General features: G+C 39.4%; 1 protein-coding gene and 1 pseudogene across 4 annotated transcripts in view; one reads left to right on the forward strand and one right to left on the reverse strand.

Moving 5' to 3' along the window:
* Agbl1 (ATP/GTP binding protein like 1) overlaps positions 1-25,908 on the forward strand; it is a 958,008-nt gene that overhangs the window by 16,558 nt on the left and 915,542 nt on the right. The window lies entirely within an intron of this gene.
* Positions 22,920-23,247, reverse strand: LOC111815486 (annotated as a pseudogene). The gene has a single exon (XR_002820167.1). The product of XR_002820167.1 is annotated as a small nuclear ribonucleoprotein G pseudogene (transcript).

Below are 25,908 nucleotides of genomic sequence, written 5' to 3' on the forward strand. Positions count from 1 at the left end.
CTGGGAATTGAACCTGGGTCCTTGTGCTTGCCAGGCAGGTTCTTAGACTGCCAAGCTATCTCCCCAGTGCCAATTTAGCAATATTTAAAGTGATGAAAAGAGCCCCAGCCCTTTAATACATTGCTAATTCCGTGGTGGTATCAAATTTTCTCACTCAGGTCTGCACTCCCTGAGCTACCATGCGGGACGTGGTGAAATGTCTATCAAATTTGCTAGGTGGAGAAACTCTCCTGTTAAGTTCTGTTCTGGTTCACATCTTTGGAATTATGTCATAGTCCTTTTAGAATTTTAAAATAATCTTCTAATGGATGTAGATTCTTATCTGAGGTGGCTATACACTCAAATATTTAAATCTCTATATTTGCAGCTGTCATTTCAAGAATTAGATCTAAATCTTCAGTTGACACTATAGTAGAAGTTTAAGCCCTCCTTTATAATCCAATAATTCAGTTTCAATTAAAATGCATCTCCTTAAAATTATATTTATTACTTAAGATTGCGCTCAATTTTGTTTCCTGATGTAAAATTTTTTTTCGTGTATTTTAGGGAAGGGTCTACAAGGTGTTCAGGGTCCCACTACTAGGTCAGACTCATAGTGATCCACCTGTTTACAGCCTCCTAAGCACTGGAATTACAGGCACACACCACCAGTCTGAATCACTGTCTCAGCTGCCCCAGGGGTGTGGCCAGCATGGCAGGACTGGGGATTGAACCCCTGGCCCCTGCACCTGCTTTCAAGTGCTTTAATCCACTGAGCTATTTGGCCAGCCTGATGTGAAAAATTTTTATCACAGCTTTTGATGTCTTACAAAATTGTGATCTGGTCACTGAAAACTAAAATGTTGATATTTATTTGCTGTTGCCCCATTTCATGGGTGATGTAGTGTTCTGGTAAGTAACTACATTTTCCTTTGGAAAAGAGAGGAAATGTGATGTTTTTCAGGTTCTCTGAGAAGCCAGGTCTAAGGCAAATATACAAGGGATTTAGTGGAGAGTTAATGGGGAGACCTGAATTCATACTCAGGGAACAGAAGAACCAGGACCAGGCAGAGGGAGGATTGATTGAAAAGAAAATGACCACAAAACTTCTAGCTGACCCCTCAGTGTAGTCCTTCAGCAAGAGCCAATTCTGCAGCTAGAGAGTTTAAGTGACATACTTCCTCCCTGTGACACTGATGACCTTTATGGGGTCAAGGCTGCACCTAGGTATAGGGCAGCTAATCTACCCCTACAACACTTCTGACACTGAATGGTTGAGGATTTCTCCCCACTATCAACTCTCCAGGTCTCCAGACAGCAGCTGGGTATTCTACAGTTTAATTCAACTCAGTTGGTGAATACCTGGAGTTAATACCAGAGCCCACAGTTAAAGGGTAAATTCCATAAGCTTGCCCTCATTTCAGGTGCCAATTATAAGTTACAGATTATGGAAATTTTGGACAGATTGCTTGAAAATCCTGAGACTCCCACAACCTCTCCATTCAGGTTTGATAAATGTGCTGGAATGGCTCACAGACCTCAGGAGGGCACTTGATTTGCATTTGCCAAATTGTTATAGAGAATCTCAACAAAGTTCAGATAGGAAGTACATGAGGTGAGGTCTATAAGGGTTCTTAGTGCAGCCTTATCTGTCCTGGGGACCAATGATACACTGCCCTTCCAGTATGCGACTGTGTTCACCAACTGGAAGCTCTCAGAACCTTGCCATTTAGGAGTTTTAAATCACTGGCCATCGGTGATTAGCTCAATCCCCTGCCCCTTTCCTCTCCCTAGTAATTTGAATATCAGACTGAAAAATGTCAATCCTCTAATCATATTTTAATCTTCCTGATAACCACCTCCATGCTGAAGCTGCCTGAGGGCCACCACTCACCCCATTAATTTGCAAGGGTCATAGGAGCCCTTGTGTTAGGAACCAGAGAAAAGACCAAATACCACCCAAGATGTTCCTATTATCCCATGACTTAGGAAATTACAAGGGCTTGAAACTTAGGCTGAACACCAGATATATATGTATCATTAAATCAATATCACATGACCTTAGCAATTTTCTTTACATGCCAGCAGTTTTTTAGAGGGGACACTGCTAAGAGCTGTTAATCCCTAATAATTCTTTCTGGTTGGAGAGGCAATGCCTCTTTTCTAAAGGGGAGGCCATGGAGGCACACAGCAGCATCCACCACACAGGTTTAGTGGTGAGTCTAGGCATCCTGAGAACTTAGTTCAAATCCTGACTTCGCTGCAAATTGAAGATGTGATGTTGGTCAAGCTCTCTTTGTTGTGGTCTCCTTGTTAGTGAACTAGGTGTTGTGGTTTAGATCTGCAATAGCTCCCCAAAGTCTCATTTGTTCAGAGGTGGAGGTATGGGAAGGTGACTGGATCAAAAGGGTAAACTCATTGGGTTGATCCAATGATGAGCTCATAGCTAAATGTGCTGCTCAGAGGTACGTACTGGTAGGAAGAGGTGGGTCTCTGAGGTGTGGCCTTGGGGGACACAGTTTTTTTTGTCAGCTCCTGCCTTTACTTTCTGCTTCCTGCTGCCATGGCTTGAACAACTTCTACCATGCCCTTCCTCCCCTCCATTTCTGCTTTGGAGCAAGCTGCCCAGGGTCTGAATCTTCTAAAACCATGAACCAAATTCACTCTCTCCTCCTTTATGCTCTGGGTGTTGAGCATTTTGCTTCAGCAGGAAGAAAGCTAACCAGTGCATAAAGCATAGGAATTAAATAAATTTTTCTCAAATGTTAGCCATTTGCGTGGCACTTGATGATATTTTTGCTTTCTTGTATCAACTACATTACTGTTTACTTAATATTATATTTTCCAGTAAATTTATTTATTTTAACTTTATTTAAAGTGCAACTTTATAAAGCTATAAGTAGAGCAACAGAATTGAGTACAAATAGGAAGTAGCCACAGCAATAAATGTAATGTAAGCAGTGTAATGTTATTAATGTCTGGATAGGCACTGTGGCTTATGAAGTCTCTGAGCCTTGAGCCTGCTCCCTATTGTCTAAAAAGATTAGCAAATATTATAGAAGCACCGTATAGAAAACATTCTAATAACAAAGACTTGAACAGCCATTTCCCAGAAGAAGAATAAACGTTTTACTGAGAATAAATATTTTTCTCTATGCGACCCAGTGATATTTAATGCTGTATCTCTTATGGCATCTAAATCTAGGTCATATGTGCTCTGAAGGAGGTTTCTTGACCTTTCAAGACAATATTGGATTATGTAGTCTTTAGGGTAAGATTATGTTATTGCATGATTTTCTCCTTATATAAGAGAAGCGTTGGGGCGAAGATTAGATCTATTTGGGCACATGTCTATTGGTCTGAGTAATGGTCAGAAGCTTGAGAACGTAAATTTATTGGATGAGATTTCACATCTGAAACAAGCCGTGATGAGTACAAAAGAGAACCCAGAATTTTAATCTTCCCAGTATCCCTGGAGGAAGGAGTCTTTCACAGCCGATAGATATTCAGTCGGGTCCAAAGGACATGGATTAGAGGGCATGGTCCTGGCTGGTCCAATGGACATGCTCTATGACTGTGATGGTGAGTGTTAGAGATCTGAGTTCCTAAACTACCATGCTAACTCACTTATTTATTGCAAGTGCCAACAACGTAATGGAACCTGCATACCGAGGTTCCAGTTTAGAAAAAAAACAACTCAAGCACTTGGCTCATGCGACAACAGAGAGGGCTAGTGTGCCCACTGCTGCATGTGTGCTGTAGGTTCACCACCACTGCTCCATAATATTATTAGAGCAATCCCACCAGTGTCTTTTTAGATGCCTTGATGAAAAGAGATTAGTCCATGCATATTGGGCCATTGAACATTAATAGGAGGTACATCAAAAATTCTCCTCTCTCTCTGTGATCTTCCTAGAAGATGCCAGACCCTATTCTGATTCACTGGGACCTACTAGCTTGGTTCTATCACCTATGTGTATGCGGGTCAGTCTGGAGCAAGGCTTTCTCCCTTTCTTTTTTATTATTTGGAGGAGCGAACAGATAACATACAGCACGATGTTTTCAAGTATACAAACACTGAAATTTTTAATATAACTAATGAACAAAGGTGCCCCCTCATTTAGTTATTTTTATGACAAGAGCATAGAATACTCCTTCTTTTTACAATTTTCAATAATATGATATCATTTATAGTCTTCTTGTTGTACACTAGATCTCTTGAAGTTCATTCCTACTCTCTTACTGTCAGTATGAATTCTTTGATTTATCTTTCTAGTAAGACCCAACTATCTCAGACTATGATAAGTAACAGTACAATCTCTCTCTTTGAGAACATTTTTTTTTTGATTCCACATGTAAGTGCAACCATATAATATTTGCTTTTCTGTGCCTGAATTATTTCACTTGACATAAAAATTTTCATTTCCATCCCTGTTCTCACAAATGGCAGGATTCCACTTATGATCAGATAGTATTAATATACATCGCATTTTTAAAGTCCATTTATTCATTCATTAGTGAACCCATAGTTCAATGATATTTGATTCTATATCTTGGCCATTGTGAATAATGTCGTGGACATGCGATACTTATATCTCTTTTACAACTGTCCTAATTTCTTTGAATACGTACCCAAGTAGTAGGATTGCTGCATTATATAGAAATTCTACTTGGAACTTTCTGAAAAACTTCCATGTTGTTTTTGGTATATTTCCATTTCTCCTCATTCTCTCACAAATTATTTATCTTTTGTATTTTTGACAGTTGTATCGATTAGCATTTCTGTGGTCAGGAAAATGTATATAACATCTGTAATTTAAAGGTGGAGGAGCTTCATTTGGCTCAGAGATTCAGAGATTTCAGTGTCCCAGTCGGCAGACAGCTGCATCACAGCAGGAGGACAAGGCAGAACAAAATTATTCACTTCCTCATATTCAAGAAATAGAACAGAAGACAGGAAGATTTCAGCTATCAGGCACAGAGCTCAGGATCTTGTCCCCAGATACACCCAGACGTGCTCAGAATTGTGCTTTACTTAATCTCTCAGGGTACTAAGGTTGGCAATCAAGATTAACAGCCACAACACAGATAAAGTGACATCTAATCTTGGTGTGGTTTTCATTTTTCTGATGGTTCGTGATATTGAGAGTTTTTCATACATCTGTTGGCCATTTACGTACCTTCTTTTGAAAAATGTTTGTTCAAGCCTTGTATATATATTTTAAACATTTTTAGATCTTCTATTTATTTATTTGGTATAGGGTCTTGCTACATAGCTTGGACTTGGGCTCATAGTGATCCTCCTGTCTCAGCCTCTCCAGTGCTGGGATTCTAGGTATGTACCACCTTGCCAGGTTTCAGTGGCCAGCACGGAGCACCTGGGGTTCTGAGGCTGGCATAGCATGCAGTACCAGAGATCAACCCTGCATCCTTGTGCTTGCCAGGCAGGTACTTAGACCATCAAGCTATCTCCCCAGCCCAGGCCTTACCTATTTTTAATTTCATTTTGCTATTGCATTGTTATATGCTTAGATATTAACCTCCAATTAAATTTTCTATAACAAGTGAAGTTTTAAGTTTTTTTCTAGAATTTCAGTTCCATTTCAAGAATTGCTAGGGTTATTATGCTTGGCTTATTATTCAACAATAACACTACATACTTTAGCCCAGTCTTGGTATCTTTTAATACTCCAGTTTTAGGGACTCTTAGCATGGCTTTTACTGCTAAACTCACTTAATCTAAGTAAGCAGAGAATGACTGGAATTCTATGTTAGCACCAATTTACCACCATTAGTAGCTTAGGATGACATATACAAATTGCTGTATTTGTGGCATATAAATGTGTGCACCCACCTTTATGGGGCTATCACCCTTGATTCAGTTAGAATTTCAATATCCCTGAGGAATTGGTACCTTGGGGCAAAACTCGCTGTCATAAAACTGACTTACATAAATATATACCAAAGGATGTTAATGTCATTCTAGTAGCAGAGAAAGAAAAGGGTGATGGAATAGAGGTTGTGCAAAAAGAGAAGGGAGAAAGGGAGGGAAGGAGAATAAATGACACTTGACTGAGTGTTTTACCCTGTTCTCAAACCTAGGTGACTTTTCACATGACCAGGGTCAATAGTCTTTGCAGATGGCCTCGATGTGATGAATGGATCCTCAGGTTTAAAGTGGAATCCAATTAAAGTAGTGTCTCTTATTGTCTTCCATACTTATCCAACTTCAGTTGTTTTCTGTGGCTCTTTGCATCTTTTCTTAGTGTATAGTTTTGGGGGTCAATTCAACAAGGCTATGAAAGCAAGACTGTGTTATAGGTATAGTTTTAGTTGGTGTTCCTTCAAAGTCAAATGCAATCCCTGATGCTGTGCTGGCATTTATAGAGGGGCTGCTCTTTCAGGTCTCCATCTCTTCATACCTCATCTGAGAATCACTTTTCTCTTTGCATCTGAACATCCTGCTCTCTATGCTGTTGTTTAATTCTGTAAATGGTAGAGGGACAGAATTTATATGAACAATAATGTTTAAATAAATGTGTGTTCCATCTGATGGGTGACCAGCTTCTCTGGTGTATTATAACCCAGTGTTCTGTTCTATTTGTCAAGAATGTGGATATACAGAGAAAATAGGGTGGGTCAATGTCCTGTAAATGTGGTTCTTACATTACTTGTGCTTGGTCTTGGAAGATTTGATTCATAAAACTGTTGTAAAGAAAGCTAAATCCTCTCATTACTCTTAATGGAGGTGCATTTGTATGTACCTGTGGTCAACACAGTGTTTATGCATGGTGTGCTGAGGGTATATGCTGAAAGGGTTTAGTATAATACAGGTCTTTGAGCCTACCTGGAGTCTTGATCATATGTAGGAAAGCTGCATCTGATTCTGGTGTAATACACTCGAGTCCAGTGGTGTCAACCAGAGACAAGTCTTCCTTCCAAGGGACATTTGATAATATCCAGAGACAATTTTGACTGCTTGACTTTAAGGCATGCTATCGGCTAACCATTCCACTGCTTAACACTTTGATGCTGCTAAATGTCCCACAATATCAAGACTCCTTTTCCTCAATGAGTAATTATCCAGTTTGTAATTAAATAGGCCCAAGGTTGAGAGCCCTGCGGTTACTCTTTGAGTCTTGTTTGTCCCTAATGGTTTACAAGCTGAAATCATAATCTGCAGTGTAATGGTATTGAAAGATGGTGAGACCTTTGAAAGGTGGGGCCTAGTGGGAGGTGGTTGGAACATGGTTACCCTTGTATCTCAGGCCTTGGGGTAGATCTCACAGGAGTCCATGAGTTCTAAGACAATGTTGGATGGCAACTTGGTGCTTCTGGCCATCTTTGCAGTCTCTCGCCATGTGGCCTTTCTTGCACACACTCCCACTACATCATGGTGTCCACTGTGAGCTGCATCGGAAGGCAGTCCTTGTGCTATGCTCTTCAACTTCCAAAACTGTGAATTAAATCAACATCCTTTCTTTACAAAGTCCATAGTCATAGGTATTTTGTTATGGCAACACAAAATGGACTAAGACACCTACTTCACTCAATCAACTCTTTTCCTCTTTTACTAGCCTAGCCTGAAATTAATTAATTAATATTTAGTACAAGGTCTACAGGGTCTCACTTCACAGATCAGACTCATAGTGATTTTCCTGTTTTCAGCCTTCCATGTGCTGGGATTACAGGTGTGTACCACCAAGCTCAGTCTCAATCGCTGGGCCAGCGTGGCATGCAGGGGATCAAACCCCATCCCTTGGCCTGCCTAAGCAGGCACTTTAATTCACTGAACTATCTGGCTGGCCATCCCTATCCTGAAATTTAAAATGGCATAAAATATGATAGCATGGTACAATTTTGTTCAAGTACTGTAATATTTTCTCTGAGAAAGACAGGCTCCTACTTGCCAATTCTTGGAGTTGGCCATCGGAAGGTCATTCTAGTGGATCAGGACAAACATTTTCTCTTCAGAGCTGTCTCCTTGTCACTCTTGCTGGCAGTGTGCTGTTGAGTCCTGAGAACCAATTGGCAGTGATCAATGTGATTTGCTTTGATGTATTCCTGAAGCTAGAGGAATTGTGGAGCTATGTGAGTGACACATGCCTGGAGGCAAAGCGTATTATAATTCACAAAGGGGAGAAGGAGACCAATTAGAGTTGATTAAAAACAAAACACACTGTGGGAAGCATTCAGGGTCCCAAATCAGTCAGCAAGCTGAGTATGCGTGCTGAGATCAGGGAATGTCAAAAATGAAGCTGGACACGACACTCTGTCTTTTACAAGAGCATGGGGCATCAGAGGACAAGGTAAAAGAGGAGAATTTTATAAACAAGAATGCTACTCTATGAATCCTACTTTGTTTTTATTTTTTTCATAAATAAAAATTGATTTATTTTTTAATATATTTTATTAAGAAAGAAATAGCAATGAGACAGTTTTAAAACAGGTTAGTAGGACAGTTACAATAATGAATACATTGCATATTGTTGCCTTCATAGTAGTTATTCATAGTACTGAAGTTATTTTTTCTGTAACATGGCTAAAGACAGTAGAGCTTAATTTTGATCTATGGGAGCTAAGCTTTAGCTTCAGCCCCTAAAAGAGCTAATGCCAATCCTAGTTCTACCACATATAGCCTCTGTGCTCTTGGACAAGTTGCCTAGCTTATTTTAATATCTGTGTCATCATTTGCAAATTGGGGAAATAGCATTTACCTGTTCTTTTTTATATTTTACTGAGAAAGAAGTAGCAATGAGATAGTTTTAAAACAGGTTAGTAGGAGAGTTACAATAATTAATATATTGTATATTGTTGTCTTCATAGTAGTTATTCACAGTACAAGATGCAGACATGATATCTTGTTTAGACACTATTGGTTCAAAACTTTCTTCTCATTGAACTAAGAGAAAGTACCTGTATATCTATGCTAACTACTTTGTCTATCTATCTATCTATCTATCTATCTATCTATCTATCTATAAAAAGTTCCTTCATTTATATCCCTCTTTTTTGTTTACTTTTCTCGGAGATAGGTATTCCTTTGTCATTCATATATTGTAGGTGCTTGAATTCAGCAAAGTAATCCAATATAGTCCAGTAGTGTATAATAGTAGTGGGTTATCCACATGACTAGCAATGTCAGAAGTGTTTGATTTGAGCCTTTTATAGCTCAGCATATTAATATGGCTTTACTTTTTATACCTTATTTTTATATTTTTCTGCTGGATGGTTAAGACCAAGATAAAGCAAGACATATATAACAAAGAATGTAACTTTGATATCTGACAAGGTCAGTCAAATCCCCTCAGGATTTACCCTGAAACTCTGTATAGCACTTTGCAGATCCTTTGTTATTGAGAGCCATGTGGATGAGTCATGGCCATTGCTTGACCAATGTGCTCTCTGTGAAAGCCTGAGAGAACGTTTTCTCTCCATGTGACTCTCCTTAGGCACACTTTACATCATCGATCCCTTTCCTCTGTGGCCCCATAATCTCCTTGATCAGAACATTTGAGACACCACTGATTTCCAGGATGTTACAGTAGAGGTTCTCTTATGTCCCGAGTCCTCACTGACCTTGAAGGGCTAGGGCCAAAATGTTGGCTATCCTTGTAGCCCTCTTTTTCTCTAATTTTTGATCTGCAAACTTAAGTCATTAACCCTCCAGAAGAGAAGCTTAATGATATTATTACCCTAAAAAATAGGCTGTTGAGCATACCATCAGTATCTGTTTGGACATTCACCTGTTCTGCAGTTGTGAATGTGGCAGTGCAACCTTTGCACCTCCTGGAAGCTTGATACTGGTTTCCCCACCCCTTTCCCTTACTGTGGCTGAAGCAAAGTCAAATCTCTCCATCCTACTGAAATGCTGAGCTTCTCAGGACAGCTTTCTTAGATGCATTTAGAAAGTTCTATGGATTGCAAGCTGTACTCTATAATAATTTAGTGGTGAAGTGATAAGGGACTGTTGTCTTGTCACATTTTATAGATTCTGTCCCCTTTCTTCATTGGTAGTGGCAATGAATGGAGAAATGGGAAGAGACAGGATGGTAAACACTTGGTTCAACTCTCCTCTATGGGTTGGGAGCAAAAATCTCTATGTTCAGACAGGCTACTCTTGCTCTCTCAGGACACATCAAAGCCTGTGGGTTCAGTACCGTAGTACCTCATGTTTTAGAACTCATTTCTTTGGGAAGACCAGCTGCCTTGAAGGAGAACTGAGATTCATGGGAAGAGCCCAGACTGCTTCCATGCTCTGAAATCCATAGCAGTGTTAGGGATAGCCCTGTGCTACTGCAACCAATGTTACCTTCTCATCCTTCCTGTGCAATGAAACAGGCTTTTGCAGCTAATTTTCAAGCCAGTTATATCACTGAATTTAGCAGATTAAAGTCCAGGGCAGACACTAAGGATAACTCCTTTAATAAAACCAAGGAGCGGCCACACTGCCTGAGCAGAGACTTTAAGTTTACCCTTTGGATATAGTTTTTTTAATTTATTTTTTTATTTTTTATTTTTTTTGGTGGAACCAGGGATTGAACTCAGGCCCTTGCACTTGCCAGGTAAGTGCTTATTCCACTAAACCATCTCCCCAGCCCCTACCCTTTGGATATAATATTATGGTTCATAATGTTAAGCATTTATTTTTTCTAAGAATAGTGAATGATTTTGCTTATCCTTTGGTTAAGGTGATGGGGGAGTTTCTCTTCCAAAACATCTGTCTGTCTGTCTGTCTGTCTGTCTGTCTGTCTGTCTATCATCTATCACCTATCATCAAGTTACTCAGAGCTGGTTTTACTGCTTTAAGACATCAACTAACCTCATCTTTGAGGAGTGACTTAGGCTCCACCATGTACAAGAGAAGAGTGGTTCTATCAGAGTAGGACATCTCTGTTACTCTTAACCTAGGAAACCAGAGGCCCTGAGGCTCAATATTAATTTGCATTGTGTGGCTACATCCATGTGCATCAGTTTCTCTTCTGATAAAATAAAAATACATGGAGGTTAAGAGAGATAATTGTAAACTCAGATCTTTAGCTAAGAAGAAGCAGGAGCATGTTGAAGTGAGAATATCATATTTGGGGTCCTCCTTTTTGATTAAAGATCTTCTGGCTATAATAGAATTGCATGAGAGAATAAAATAAAATGAAAAGGGATAGTTTATCTAACTATAGCTTCCTGGTACACATGTAATATTGCTTTTTATTCATATTAGTGTAAAAGTGATAACCACAGATGGACTTAGGTTTTCTAGGGCCTGAAGTTTATACAAGTCTGACTTTGTCTTTAAGGAAGAGAACATAGAACAAAAAAAAATTAAGTATGAATGGGCTATTTATCTAGAATAAGAAACCTTTAAAAATAATGGTTTCTTAAAAGCTAACAAATATCACAGACTTCACAAAATCAGACAAATAGCCTATTTTTAAATTGACTTTCTGGTATTACTGTATAATGCTTTTTTCATTTTAGTTGAATATTCTTTGATTATCCTATTCATGTGGCATTTCATAATGTCATTTTCTATAGAGACTATAAGGGTAATTAAACCTCCTCTCCAACATGGTTGATCAAAATTTATTTTTCACTATTGACAATTAAAGGAAAATTCCTTCCAACTTTATAACTTGTTTTTAAATAATGTCAGATAAACATTTAGAATGACTGTCAAATTTGAGAAAATTTCTGTCAAGTCTCTTTTAAAAGAACTTTGGAAGAATGTTTCTGAGAGCAGCCTCCGGCTGTTTCCATTATGTGCCTCATTTTTCCTCTTTTACTCATGTATAGTCTGGAAGTTGCAGGTATCCTCACAGCAGGACCTTCACATCCTGGGGGGGGGCAGGGAGCATCTTAGCACACTTGGCAACCATGATGCACTACACTTCCTGCAAACCATAGAAACAAATTTTGCTTGATCAGATTAAGTAGATCTTCAGCTCAATTCTAATGTCACCCAAGTAGATGTCTTAGTTGTGGTTAAAATACTTTCACTTGGTCTGGGGAGATAGCTCAGAGGTTTAAATGCCTGCTTGGAAAGTTCAAGGACCCAGGTTTGTTCCCTGGTACTGCAATCTGAACTGGCCCCTGACCCCTGTGTGTGCTGTGTTGGCCACCGAAACTGGGCATGGTGGCACATGCCTGTGTAATCCCAGCACTGGGGAGGTTGAGGCAGGAGGATCACTACAAGTCTGAGCTGCATGATGAGACCCTGTATCAAATAAATAAATAAATAATAAAAGATTAAAAAAAACCTTTCCTCTTGAAAGTTATACAAAACCATATGTTATATAAAGACATCTTTTCAAGAAATCCATAGAAGTGAGGTTTTCTGAGCCTCACTTAAGCTGCTTGGAGTTTCATGAAAACTCTATTTCTGATGGTAACAGACAACACTGACAAGAGAATTCAGAGGTTTAGGCTACTAGTTTGTTCAGGAACTAGCAGTTGGACCTTCATGTCCAGGGTTGGGCGGGCGGGGAGCATCTTCGTGGGTATTAGCACACCTGGCAACCATGATGCACTACACTTCCTGCAAACCATAGAAACAAATTTTGCTTGATCCAGATTACATAGATCTTCAACTCAATTCTAATGTCACCCAAGTAGGTGTTTTAGTTGTGGTTAAAATACTTTCACTTGGTCTGGGGAGATAGCGCAGAGGTTTAAATGTAGTTAGCCATTTATTTTTTAATGAAACTGTATTTCTCATCTTCAAAGTGAGAAATTTGAACTTGGGATGTGTAAGGTTCTCCTGATATCTACAGCAGTATGTGAATCCAGGAATGGTCAGTGTCCATGGGGACAGGCAGCAAAGTTAGTCATTACTACACCATGGACTGACCCTCATCCAACAGAGGATTGCTAAGCAATCTCCTTGTTTACCCAACAGAGTCAAGCTATGCAAAGCACACCAGTGCCTACTGTTACAGTTATTGGCTGTGACAGGCCTATCTTTTATTTTTCCAGGAGTGAGAAACCAGGAGTGAACTAAGCTGTCCGAGTGACTTACCCAGACATTCTGAAAGCCATCAGGGCAGGTGGAGAATTGCTTTAGAGGCAGCCGGACTCAGACAAATTCCCTAGCGGGCCCCAAGTGGCTCCTGGTTCCCATTTTGAAGTCCTCAAAGGGTCAAATCAGACTGTGTATTTGTTGAGTAGGATTCCCTCGGCATCTCTTGACCCTCATGTATTTCTTTTTCCTTGCTGGATAAACTGGAAGTGGGAGAAAAGTGGATGGAGGACTGGCTGTTCCTGGGCAATATGAACTTTGACTTTTCTGCTGGGGAAATCCTGGGAAAAAGCAAAGTTCTGGGGTGCGTTGCATGTGCATGTATGTGTTTGTATGTGTACAGATGTGTTTTGTGTGTACAAACAAGAATAAACCTACCTTCTGAGGACAGTTTCTAGTGAGGAAATCTCTTCTTCTGAAGACCTGTATAGTATTTTGAATTGGGCAGTCAAGATAGAGATGTGGAGACCTTTTTCTGTTTCCAAGCCCTGAGGCTGACACAGAGGTGAGCAATAAACATGGTGAAACCAGAAGCCTCCTGACGGCTGGCCCTGGTCAGCTATTTTTTCATATCAGTGAGATAGATGTATTCAGAGCAGAAATATATATTTGAATTAAATTTTTGAATACCCAGAAGCTTCTGGGAAATCAAGTTAGGTAGGGCTCTGTGTAAAGGGCAAAAATTCTGCCCTACACGTGAGCTGGCACATTGAGAATACCCGTGGATAGAAAGGCTGAAGGCAGTGTGTGGGTGCTTCTACCATTTGAGATGACATTCTTTGAATTTATCAGTACAGATGCATGCTTAAACAAACTAAAAAAAAATACCCTTGGCATGTAATAAATGCATTTTGTACATTTAATGGTATAACACAAATATCTATTTGCATTAATAAAAATGTTCTACAACACCATCATCATCAATGATTGAATATTATTCCATTGTGTTATAGCAATTTGTTTAATCTCAGACATTTAGAGTGTTTTCAATTTCTCACAATTAGCAACAGTGATGAAGTGATAAAGATCCTTGCAAATAGATGTTTGTCTCCATCTCTAGGGAATAATTGCAGTAGAATTGTTGGGTCAAAGGGTGTGTACATTTTAAAGGCTTTTGATTAAGCATTTCTAAATTGCCCATCTAGAAAAGTTGCAGCAATTTGCACTCCCTTCAAGAGTGTAGGATAATGCCCATTTCCTCTTATTCTCACCAGGGTTGAATTTTATCATGCTTTGAAATCTTTGCCCATTTAAGAGGGAATGATGGTAATTCATTATAATTTGCATTTCTTTGATTACTAATGTGATTGAACATTTTTATAAGCCTATTATCCATTTACATTTCTGTTTTTGTAAATTGCCTATTTATTTCTTGCGGGCAAGAGAATCTTTAAGAAATTCTCCTGGAACATGCTAGGATCAGATTTTCAAATATTATTTTTGCTTTTATACTTTAAAAAACATGTCTCCTATTGGTAAAATGCAGAAGCAGTCGAAAAGGAGAAAGCAGTGTTCTGTTAGCAAGGGGCAAGTGTGTTGGCAGTGGGGCCAGGGGCAGTTGTTAGGCTTTGCCTCAAATCCTGGCTTTTGCCTTAGAGTCGTCTCTGGGGCTTCTCAGTTTCTGTTAATGGCCCTCTAGCACTTTCTAGTGCTTTTTGGAGAAAGTGTACCAAAGTTTGCCTTACAGTTCAGATATTTGTGAACCTGCATGTTATGCCCTATTCTAGGTTTTAAGCTGTAAGAGGTAAAGAAAGTTTTTTCCTCATCTTTTTTTTTTTTTTAACATCCTGCTGCATCTACCACAGTATTTTGTTCCCCATAGGTGTCCACTAATGTGACACAGAAGTAATGCCACTTCCCAGACATGCCATTGTATTATCATTGTGAGTCGTTTATCCCTGTTTAGGCCTGCTGGATTGCCTAAGAAAAATGATTTAACTCTTCAGTCCTTGTCATTCTCCACTCCCCTCAGGGAGAAAAGTATTTATAAGGGATTGTATGTTACACTAGCACTTTGAAAATGTGAGGAATTATTGCAGAGCCAGGAAACAATTAAAAGCATGCTACACATAAGTCATTAGCTACATTTAAAAGAAAAATGTGTGAGTTAGTGCTGACATTTCAAGAACTGTATTTGCTAATAACTGAGCCCTAACAAATTGAAATTATTTACGAACTTGGTCAGAATGGGAGTCTAATAACCGTCTGTAGTCTTGTTGAACAATCCAGGTAAGGAATTCTTAGACACTGGAATTTTTTTTTTTTCCAGTACTGGGGTGAGCTTGGGACCTTGTGCTTACTAGGCAGGTGCCTATGCCACTGAGCTATCTCCCTGGCTAAGGAATTCTTTATCCATAACATGTTTGTCATTTTCTCATTTGAAATCTTACAGTGATGATGTTTTAAATCTTCAACTGGTTATGTGATGATGGATCTGTCTTCAGCTTTGAGTTCATTGAGGTAGTGGCTTTGTACTCTACCTTGGTGTGGGTCCAGGAGAAAGTGTTTGAAGGTGCCATTTTTCACCAAATCTGAGGGCTGTAGCTTTGGTCTTTCATTCATGCTGCTTGTATGTATTTTTGGCAGCAGACTTGGTGGAACTCCTGGAGCCCTGAACTTGTGAAAAGTAACCGCAGCTTAACTCCTTATGGCCCTCATGTTGACTTGCTGCCAGATGACTTACGTGTCTTACTTCTGTGTAGGAGTTCTTTTCAAAACCTGATCTGTAAGACAAAGATCCTTTTGGGTGACTCAGGAAAAGGCTTGCCTTATCACCACTGTCACAGTGAGCTTCAGGGCACTGTGAGGACCACCACTCACAATGGCTAATTTTTCGTACTTCCCTAAGGGGATACACTGTCATATCACTCTTTTGAGATTTCCCATGGTGTTTTTAGGGATGGGCCATCCTTTCCTGCCCGCTAAGATTAATAGACTCTCCAGAGCAAGATCCTTTTTAGTACCAAATCACCTTTGTCCTCTCGAGTCCTCTGATGGCAATCTCCTCTTCAAATCCCCTCTGCAGTTCTGGGTGCCTCATGGCCTTTTGTTCCTTATCCCTGCTGTACTGCCATCTTGTCTCTTTCCCATCCTTTCTTTCTCTCTGTTGTGTACTGTAACACCCAGCAGGAGATTGGAGGCTCACTTCAGGGATCCTCGATAACCGGAGCCCGAAGTGGGGCACAAACCCACGAACCTGGGATTAAGACTGAATTGGAACCTCACTGCAGGGATCCCCAATAATGCAGCGACATCTTATTGAAACTGTATATGTTGGTGGATTAGCCATTCCTGGTAATGCAATGTGACCAGCTAGACTACTGTGTGCTAGCTGAGGTTGGTACAGATGACTGACACCATGCTTAGTCACATCAGAACTGTTTAAATCCAAGCCAACAGTTCTGTCACTTATGCCTATCACTGCTGAGGTCCTTAAGTGTGTCTGTTTCACAGTGAATTTGTTACAAGCATCTCAAGTCTATACTTTTGGGATTTGTTTGTTTGCTATTGACCAAACCATTTATTTTGGCCCAAAGGGTAAAAGACTTTATTTAAAGCCAGGTCCAAGGAGATGGAGAGTCTCATGTGCTTCAGATGATCATTTTACCGTTGCCAGGTATGCAAAGGTCTTTTATGTAAGGAGCACAAGGAATGGGGAATTCAGTGAGACAACACACATCTCTGGGCTTGCTTTATCCCTTTCAACCCAGTCTTGCTTGTAGAAAGGAAACCGGGCTCCAGCCTCCTGGGACCATCATCTGCTTAAACCGTCTCTTTCATCTGGGCTGAGGAGAGGACAGAATGGCAGTTGTGCTCAAGGCATGGAAGTTCAGAGAAACCATTTGTCTCTAAAAGATAGACACATTTCATTTTGTCATGCCAGTTACAAATTCACTCAGAACCTAGTTCTAATGGGAGCTACGATTGGAGTGACTTGAGCTTTCAGTTAATTGGGGTCTTTTGTTGAAATGTTTCCATTGATCTCCATGATACGTCTTAATGTGACAAGAGTAGGAGAATTCTGGCTGTTTTGAAGCCGAGTCTTCCCCATCGGGTTGCGGATAAACATTTACTTGGCACATCAATTAAGAAAAACCCGAGGTCACATCTCAATGGTTAAAAATAGCTACAGCTATCTCAAAATGACAGAGTAAGGGTTCTTTGGTTTTTCCTAAAAGTAGCTGTCTCGAAGGATGTTTAAGCTGTTCTCTAGCTGGTCATGTGCCATCCACTTTGCTGCTGATCACTGGATCCCGGTGGGCACCAAGAAGTCCCAGTGGCAAATTGAGACGGGGAAAGGGTAACTTTCACAGTGGCTTCTACTCCTACTGTAGACCTACCTGCCTGTTAGACGTAGTGCCACTAGGTTGTGCTAGAGTATAAACAGTGCATCTCCTGGTAAATTCTCACTTTATTGGCTATTTCTTTCATTCTTTCCTGTTTTAAAAAACATAAATCATTTCTCTGTGGCTTGGGCAGATATATCAGAAACATCACAGTGATCTCCATTCTTTGAGGCGAAGGACCTTTGAGTGGCACTATTGTGATTTTTGTAAAAGGCCTGAAGTAGTGATAAACTGAGACTTAATTACATTTCTACTGAGGTAGTACTCAGTCACCTCCCAACATTCAGTCCCCCGGGGTGGTGACCATTGCTTTCCTCAGGATTTTCACCAACTCCTCAATTTCTACCTTTCAATCCTGAAAAGCTTGAGGCTGTAGCTTGGGCTCCTCTCTCTTTTCTTTTCTGAACGCTCTTCCTAAGGCATCTTTCTCTACTGCATACAATTTATATACCATGGGGCCATGATGCCCCACCTATATCTCTAATCCATTTTTTCTCCACAAGACTTAAACACATTTATTCAGTATGACTGAACATTCCAGCTTTCTGGGACTGTTCTGACTTATATCCGCTGTCTTATTGTAATTATTAGTAGCATCCCATTTCTCTCTCATTCTACTTTTGTCAATATACCTCTGACTATTTGACATCTTCACTTGAATATATTATAGGCATCCCAAATTTAATACTGGATACTAAGCTCTTGATTTCTTTTTACCCATTTCTTTTCTTTCTTCCCAGTTAATAGCATCAATATCCACAAGTTATATAAGCCACTTACTTATCTAGCACTTTATTTTTTATTATTTTATTTTTCTTAGCTAATCAATCAATAACCTTTGGGGGCTCTGTATTACACATGCATTCCAAATCTAACTAATTCTATCTCTTCTGTTACAATTTTCATCCAACCCATTTTCTTATTTGAATATACTTTTAAAATCCCATCTCCACATCTAGTCGTCAGGTTGGTATTTAAATTAAATCTTGTCTCTTTTATATTTGAAATCTTCTTGCTGGATGAAAAACAAATAATTGGGAACAATAGTAGAATTAACTACACCACTAAAATGAACAAAGAACCTAGAATTTAGGGCCAAGGATATAGCTCAGTCGCATAAGTGCCTGTCTGGCAAGCACAAGATCTTGTGTTTGATTTTTTTTAACAAAGAAAAAGAACGTACAATTTATTGTGTGTCATTGTGTTGGGTTGTTTTTATTGGTTCCCTCATTTAATTTAAACTTTACCTCTGTTTTGTGGGTATCATTCTACATTACTCCAACTAAAACAAAACGAATGACCAAAATAAACAACCCCTCCGCAAAAAAAACAAGGCTCAAAAAGATTAAGATACTTAGCTTGTGAAACTAGTGTTAGAATTTGATTTTAATCCTAGTTCCCTTTAGCACAAAATTGTTTTTTTCTAGTCATTTTGTCACTTTGATGGTTAATTTATGTATCAACTTGCCTGGGTTAAAAGAAACCTAGTAGTTGGTTAAGCAGAATTTTTTTTCTTTTTCTTTTCCTTTCCTTTCCTTTTTTTTTTTTTTTGGTCTTTTTGAGACTGGGTCTCACTACACAGTTCAGGTTGGCCTTGAGCTCACTTCGTAGCTGAGGATGGTCTTGAACTTGCAATGATCTTTCTGTCTCAACCTTCCTAGTGCTAGAATTATAGGTGTGCACCATCACAACCAGCTATTAAGCAGAATTTCCTCGTATGTGGTGAGAATGTTTCTACATGAGCTTAGCATTTGAGTCAGTAGGCCAAGTAAATCAGACTCAGCCTCTGCAGTGTGAGCTGACACCATTCAACCTGCTCAGGCCCTAAATTGACCAAAAAGGCAGAGGAAGGGCAAATTCATTTTTTCTTCTTGAACTGGAACATTGAGTTCCTGATCTGGCCTTTAAACTCTGGGAATGACATCTGTGCAGTTCCACAAACCCATGCCCCATGTTCTTAAGCCCTCAGACTTGACTGGAAATTATACCGTCAGTTCTCCTAGCTCTTGTACCTCCACAGCAGGACTGAGTTAGGCTACTGGCTTCTCTTCTTCTCTAGGTTACACATGGCAGATCCTGGGCTTTTTGGCCTTCATAAGCTCATGAGCCAATTCTCATGATCCCATAGCCCTTTGTCTTTTTCTCTACATAGATATCTATAAACACATCTATCTCTCTATATAGATATGTAGATACAGATATTGGCTCTGCTTTTCTGGTGAACCCTAATAATTGGTAATCTATTACCCTCCGTCATCTGACATCAAGAATACTTTGTCATGGGTTTTTGTGTTACTTGGGCTATTTGCTTAATGAGTTATCAATGGTCAATATTACAGTCTTCCTGAAGTCAGTCCCTGTGATTATAATGATGAGAATTATGTAGCAGTGAAAAGTGACTTGTATTTCAGATGAAGAAGTCTGGAGGTAAGTCATCCTAGGGCCCCTCAGTTGAGACTCTAATGCTGTGATCCATGGTTGCCTTTTAAAAGATCACTCTGTGGTCCAACATCACTGCTACAGACCACTACAAAAGCTGATTGGTTGTTGGGAAAGAAGGAGAGTAACCAGCAGTGTTTGCCATAGTGACTTGCTTCATTTTCTTTTATTTTTCATCATTTGAGTATTTTCATGCTAGTGGGTATTTGAATACATAAAGAATGAAGTGAAGAAAAAGATTGATTTGCCATCACAGTTACCTAGCTATAATTTCCACTTTTATCCATAGCAAAATTTGTTGAGCAATGAGCTAGATACTTTATATAATTGTCTCTGAATCTTGCTAGCACACCTCCCAAAGTAGACATTGTTTCTATTTTACAGATGGGTAACCTAAGCTTCAGAATATGTTTTAATGTGTATCAAACAATGCATAGTGCAAAATGATTAGACTTTGTGTGGCATACAGGGATATTAAAACTTTTGTTCTATTTTAATCCGAAGTCTTTCACGTTGGATACATGGCACTACATTTTTTCCTTTACCAAAGTTTTCACAGGCAAAACAAGCTTCATGAGATCAGAGATGATCCGAGACTATTACAAGGCATTAGGGAGTCATACACAACAAGTGAAATCCAACCCTAGAGTCCTCTGATTTGGTGGGTCTTGAAGGGCCTGGGAATTAATAATTTGGAAAATTGATACGCTTCTCGATGGGTGAGCTTCTGGCACAAGAACAGCTTTCTAGAAAAGCTATGCTGTTCTTAATTTGGTATCTTTTTTTGGACTGAAAAGTCTGTACCTATGTTTGTGCTGTCATACTGAACAGCCATCTCCAAATTTCTTGTCACAGTGACACTGTTATTACTCTCCTGGGGAATGCCAATATAATTTTATTCTGAAAAATTCTTAAGATTGTTGTTTCTCAGGATCTGGCTCTCACCTTTTTCTGGATGGGCCCAGTTGCATCTTTCAAGGTGCCACTGGGGCTTGTAGGACCAGCTGTCAGTGGAGGAGCTGAGAAGTTCTGGTACATTTTGCCCTTCTGAAGCCTGGTGAGGGGAATGAAGAGGAAACTACAAAGAGCACAAATCAGCAGGTTGGATTTCAAAGAACAAACATAATATTCCAGGCATAACTCCTCTATGTTTATGCTTACAAAGGCTGTCTTTGCAAGAACTCTGTGACTCCACGTACACTGTTGCCCCTCTACAAATCAGCACTAATGACAACACTATAATTAGGCTTCAAAACAAAGGCAATGAGAAGTCGCATCTTAAATATCCTTTTTTGGTTGCTCTAGGGGTGTTTTTTTTAGTTCAGCATAGGAGAGTAGATGCTCTCCAATAAACACATCTAAAATATATTCATCACAACGTAAAGCCCAGCGTTTAACTTTTTGCCGCATTCATTATGAATGAGGATGAATCCCTGGAGGGTTGGACATTAGACGTGGTGATGGGGCAGGAAATAAGAATTCTCTTGGATTCTCTTCACAGCGCAGTTAAGCAGGGCTATGGAGGCACTTCACTAAATCTTTGGAGCACAATAGAATGCGAATTTTTACAGAGTGTGAACTTCTTCATTTCTCATGTACTCAGTATTAAGCAACTGTGTTTTAAAAGATGATAGGTCTATTTCTGCTGGCATAATAATAGCCATGCCAAGTTTTCGTGTGACCCTTATTTTTCAGGCAGCATACCAGGGGATTTAGAGTCATCACATCTGGTTTTCATAGTAAGAGGAGGAGACGAATATTGTGAAGTACCGTAAGAATGTCTAAGCAAGAGCATAAAGCGTTGCATCACCAGCGAGTGACAGAACCAAGATCTAGACTTACACGGCTCAGGGTCCTTGCTCTTATCTCTATCTCTAGCTCACATCACTCTTGATGAAGGTTCATTTGATTGAAAGTAACAGAAGCCCATTTCTGGATTCCAGACACCCAGTTTAGACCACACTCTGGATTTAATAAAACTAGTATAACTGAAACCTACTTTATATATTAAAAGAATAATTTTTTTATAGAGGCACAAATGCCTCTTGCTATACCCTAAATTAACCAGAATTAGCCCTCAAGCTCAAGTAGGACTGAAGGAGTTCTTATCATTGCTTTTCTGTTTACCTCAGTTCTGTTTTCCTTCTTGCTACCATGGGTTTCTTCTGGATCCTCTGTCAACTCCCCCAATATAATGCAACACATTTGTCTGAGTTTAACACCATACAGGCAGGCACTCAGCCAGAGACACTAGCTTCAACAGTCCTAAGAAGTGGAGACATAGTTTAAAAAAGCTATTATTTTTGTACTCATAAATGGGGGACCATAGGACAGTGAAACTGCTGAAATATGGCTGCACCCACACTGGCCAGATTAGAGAAGGCTTTGTCTGCAATCTATTTTCAGTGTCAGTTCCAAACATCCATTCATTATTGACAAATCAATTAGACTTTCATTCATGTAAACATTTTTTCATTCACTTACTCATTCATTCACCCATCTATTCATTTGCTCCTCTATTAATTCAGTTATTTTTCATTCAGCATACTGAACAGAAGCAGGCTGAAGCAGAAGCAGACCTTAATTATAGAAGCCTTCCCATTGTCTCTGAAATAAAATTCAGACTCCACATCACGGCTTTCTTTCTCAGATATCTTTTACTTTCTCTGCATCTCCTTGAGGCTCACGCAAACTTATAATACCTTTTCACCTTGTTTATGTGATGAATGAACATCTCCTGGATTTAAAGCAGAATTTCAGTATTCTCTCCTCAACCTCTTCTGTGTAACTTCCTCCCTGTCCCCAAAGCAAAGGTAAGTGACTTTTCCCTGATGTCCTTACAAGCTCAGGGAGTCTAACTTCAGGGTGGCCATTAACTTTCAGGGTAACCATGTGCCAGTGAGGGACAGATGGCCCTCCTGGAGGCTCTTTGTAAATGCTAGTTAGTGTACAAATCTACACTTTCTGTGATGAGAGGTGCATCCTGTCATTCTTGGCATCACTGAACAGAGCAAAAGCTGAGTGGGAGGGTGCAGTGCCCGTGAACTGCCTCTCCCATAGGGCCCTGCACGTGCTTGTGTGCTTGGCTGCCTTTGCACTCTAAGCTCAAATTATATCTCACTAGTGTTTTCTTGTTTTTTTTGACTATTACAAAAGTTCATTTAACAAAATTTTAATATATGAAAATGTGTATGACCCAATCTTCAGTCAGTGAAAGTAGCACTTGGAGGAGGGGCATGAATTTTTCTGCCGAGCAGTCATTATTTAAACTCGTTCCAAGGCCTCCAACACCATGACACTATTTCCTCGTATTACCACCATTCCAATGTTGTTGTGTTGCCCACTAGTTGCTATCTCCACACATTCATCTATCACAAGATTCATGAAGGGATCAAACCCTCGCAATATTCCTTGGACATGTCTGCCACCATTCAATTTCATTTTTCAGCTCGGGAGGGTGAACTTTGCTCATCTTGTCTCTTTCTTGGTGTTTAGTAGAACTTTTGCTATATTTTTGGTTTTCAATAAATAGCTCTTGCATCAATAAAAGAGTGAAATATACGGCAAGAATATTAATTGCTGTAGAGAAATCATTTGTATATATGTGTGTTCCTACACCAAAGACATTAGACGCTTTTGAGCTCATTTGTTTTCCACTATCCACTTCATTCTCCATTTATGTTCATGTTTGATTTCATGAGTTTTTATTATAGAAGTCTATGGTCATTTTGGAAAAATTAGAAAATTGAGTAAATAAAAATAAATTATAATGCCACTTCTCAGGAGTGACAGCTATTAATATCTACCTTGCCAGGAGCAGAAACAGTATTCAAAAGATATACATTATATATATATATATATATATATATATATATATATATATATATTTTTTTTTTTTTTTTGGTGGAACTGGGGATTGAACTCAGACCCTTGCGCTTGCCAAGGAAGCGCTTATTCTACTGAGCCATCTCCCTGGCCCCCTACATTGTATATTTTTGCATCCAAAAAATATACAGTGATGTGTGTTAGTTTAAAAGCAAATCTGATCATCTGCCTTAAGTTGTGGTTAGGGAAGTGTACAAATTTATAAATTGTGAAGAAATAGCCAGGAATAGTGAGAACTTGGTCTAAAATTAGAGTTTCTAACAGTGATACAGGCTGCTCTGGGAGACACTAAGTTCCATGGATATATTAATAAAAAGATTAGAAGATGCCTTATTTGCATGCTATATAGGTGAATCATGCATATGGCAGTCATCAGATTAGGGAATAAAAGTCTGAGATTCTGATCCGTTTGGGGAATTCTTAAGTGCTCCAAGAGGAGCCCTTGTTTGCAAAAGTATCTGCCATGTTGAGAGTCAGGAATATGCAGTTTTCTTCAGTCCTGCTTGAGCCAGCATAAAACTCAGTGGCATCCTCTTGGAGAACAATCTCTGGATATACTCTTGGGTTTACTTACACTTTTCATGTTGATAGATGAGTTTTCATTCCACAATGTGTTAAAGTCCAAGATGCCTAATGTAGTCATTGTGCGATTAGCATTAAATTAGTTATGAGATAAAAATGAAACAAATTTGGCCTTTAGAAAATGAAGACTTTCATACAAGGCCAAACTTGAGGGAAAGAAAGCCAGAGAACATTTCAACTCAAAAAGCAACTTGTTTTGCAAAAGGAAGTTGGAAAATTACAGCCCATCATACTCAATTAGTGTGTACATTTGTGTTTGACTGCATTCTCTTCCAAGGAACTGTCTCCAAGTTCCTTCCCCTTCACCACTCTGCAGCCAAAAGAATCAACGGTTGCTGGTGAAACAGTCACTGGAATAAGACAATATTGTCCATTTCCTGACACGGTTGCTGGAGATACTGACAGATTGAGTTTTGTAGAGCATCCTGTTCCAAGCAACGTAATGGGTAGATGATTGTGAAAAATAGAATGGAAGAACACATAGATATTCTCATAAAAGTTGAATGCATTGAACATATTTCTCCCTCAAACTTAGAGGGTTCAAGACTTGCTTTCAAGGCTGTAAAAAATGTACAAAAGTATAACATCTGTAAGAGATGGAGCTTATTTCCACCCTTTTTCTCTAGGGGTAGCCTAGATTTAGTGACTTGCTTCCAGAAAACAGTACAGATAGGGAAAAATAGGAACTTCATGCTGAGAAAACACTGCAAGCATCACTTTACTGAAGAAATAAACCAAGTGATGGCAACACTGAAAACATGTAGTTGTCGTGTACCCTTAATACATGTGGGGATGCATCCAGAATTTCTGAACACCCATAATCCCAGTATCAAATGAGAAACAAAATCAGACAACTCAGATTGGGAGCCATTCTACAGGATATCTTTTCACTATTATTCAAAACTATAATGGTCATGAAAAGTGAAAGGCGAAGAACTGTCATAGACCAGAGGGGACTAAGGAGATGTAAGAATTACTTGCAATGACTACTCTGGATTGGACATTAGAATAGAATGATGATAGTGATAGAAAAGCTGGTAAAAGCTAAGAAAGTCTAAAGTTTAATTAACAATAATGTAGACATGTCAGTTTCTTAGATTTTTTAAAAAAAATGTGTTTAGTGCAGGGTCTACAGGGTCTCACTGCACAGATCAGACTTGTAGAAATCCTCCTGTTTTCAACTTCCCAAGTGCTGGGATTCCAGGCATGTACCACCACTCGCAGTCTCATTCGCTGTCTCAGTGTGCCCCAGTGTTGGAGCTGGAATGGAATGGAAATTGAACCTTGGTTCCCTAGCATTTGCCAAGGCAGGCACTTTAGTCTATTGAGCTGTCTGGCCTGCCCAGTTTCTTAGCTTTTTTTTTTTTTTTTGGTGGAACCTGGGATTGAACTCAGGCCCTTGTGCTTGCCGGGCTGTTTCTTAACTTTTTAAGACATTCGTTTTTGGAGTACTAGAAATAGGAGCCAGGATTGCATGGAAGCATTCTACAACTGACCTATAATTCAGCTCTAGTTTTCTATGACAAATGTACCAGACTATGAAAGAGTTAACAATGGGGAAGTAGGGTGATGGATAGAAGGGAACTTTCTGTGCTATTGTTGCAACTTTTCTGTCAACGTGAAATTTAAAAATTCACCACAAAATTGCAAGGACACTTTTTATCT

This window comes from Octodon degus, unplaced genomic scaffold (genome assembly GCF_000260255.1).
Source record: "Octodon degus isolate 3935 unplaced genomic scaffold, OctDeg1.0 scaffold00002, whole genome shotgun sequence".
In the NCBI taxonomy this organism is placed as follows: domain Eukaryota; kingdom Metazoa; phylum Chordata; class Mammalia; order Rodentia; family Octodontidae; genus Octodon; species Octodon degus.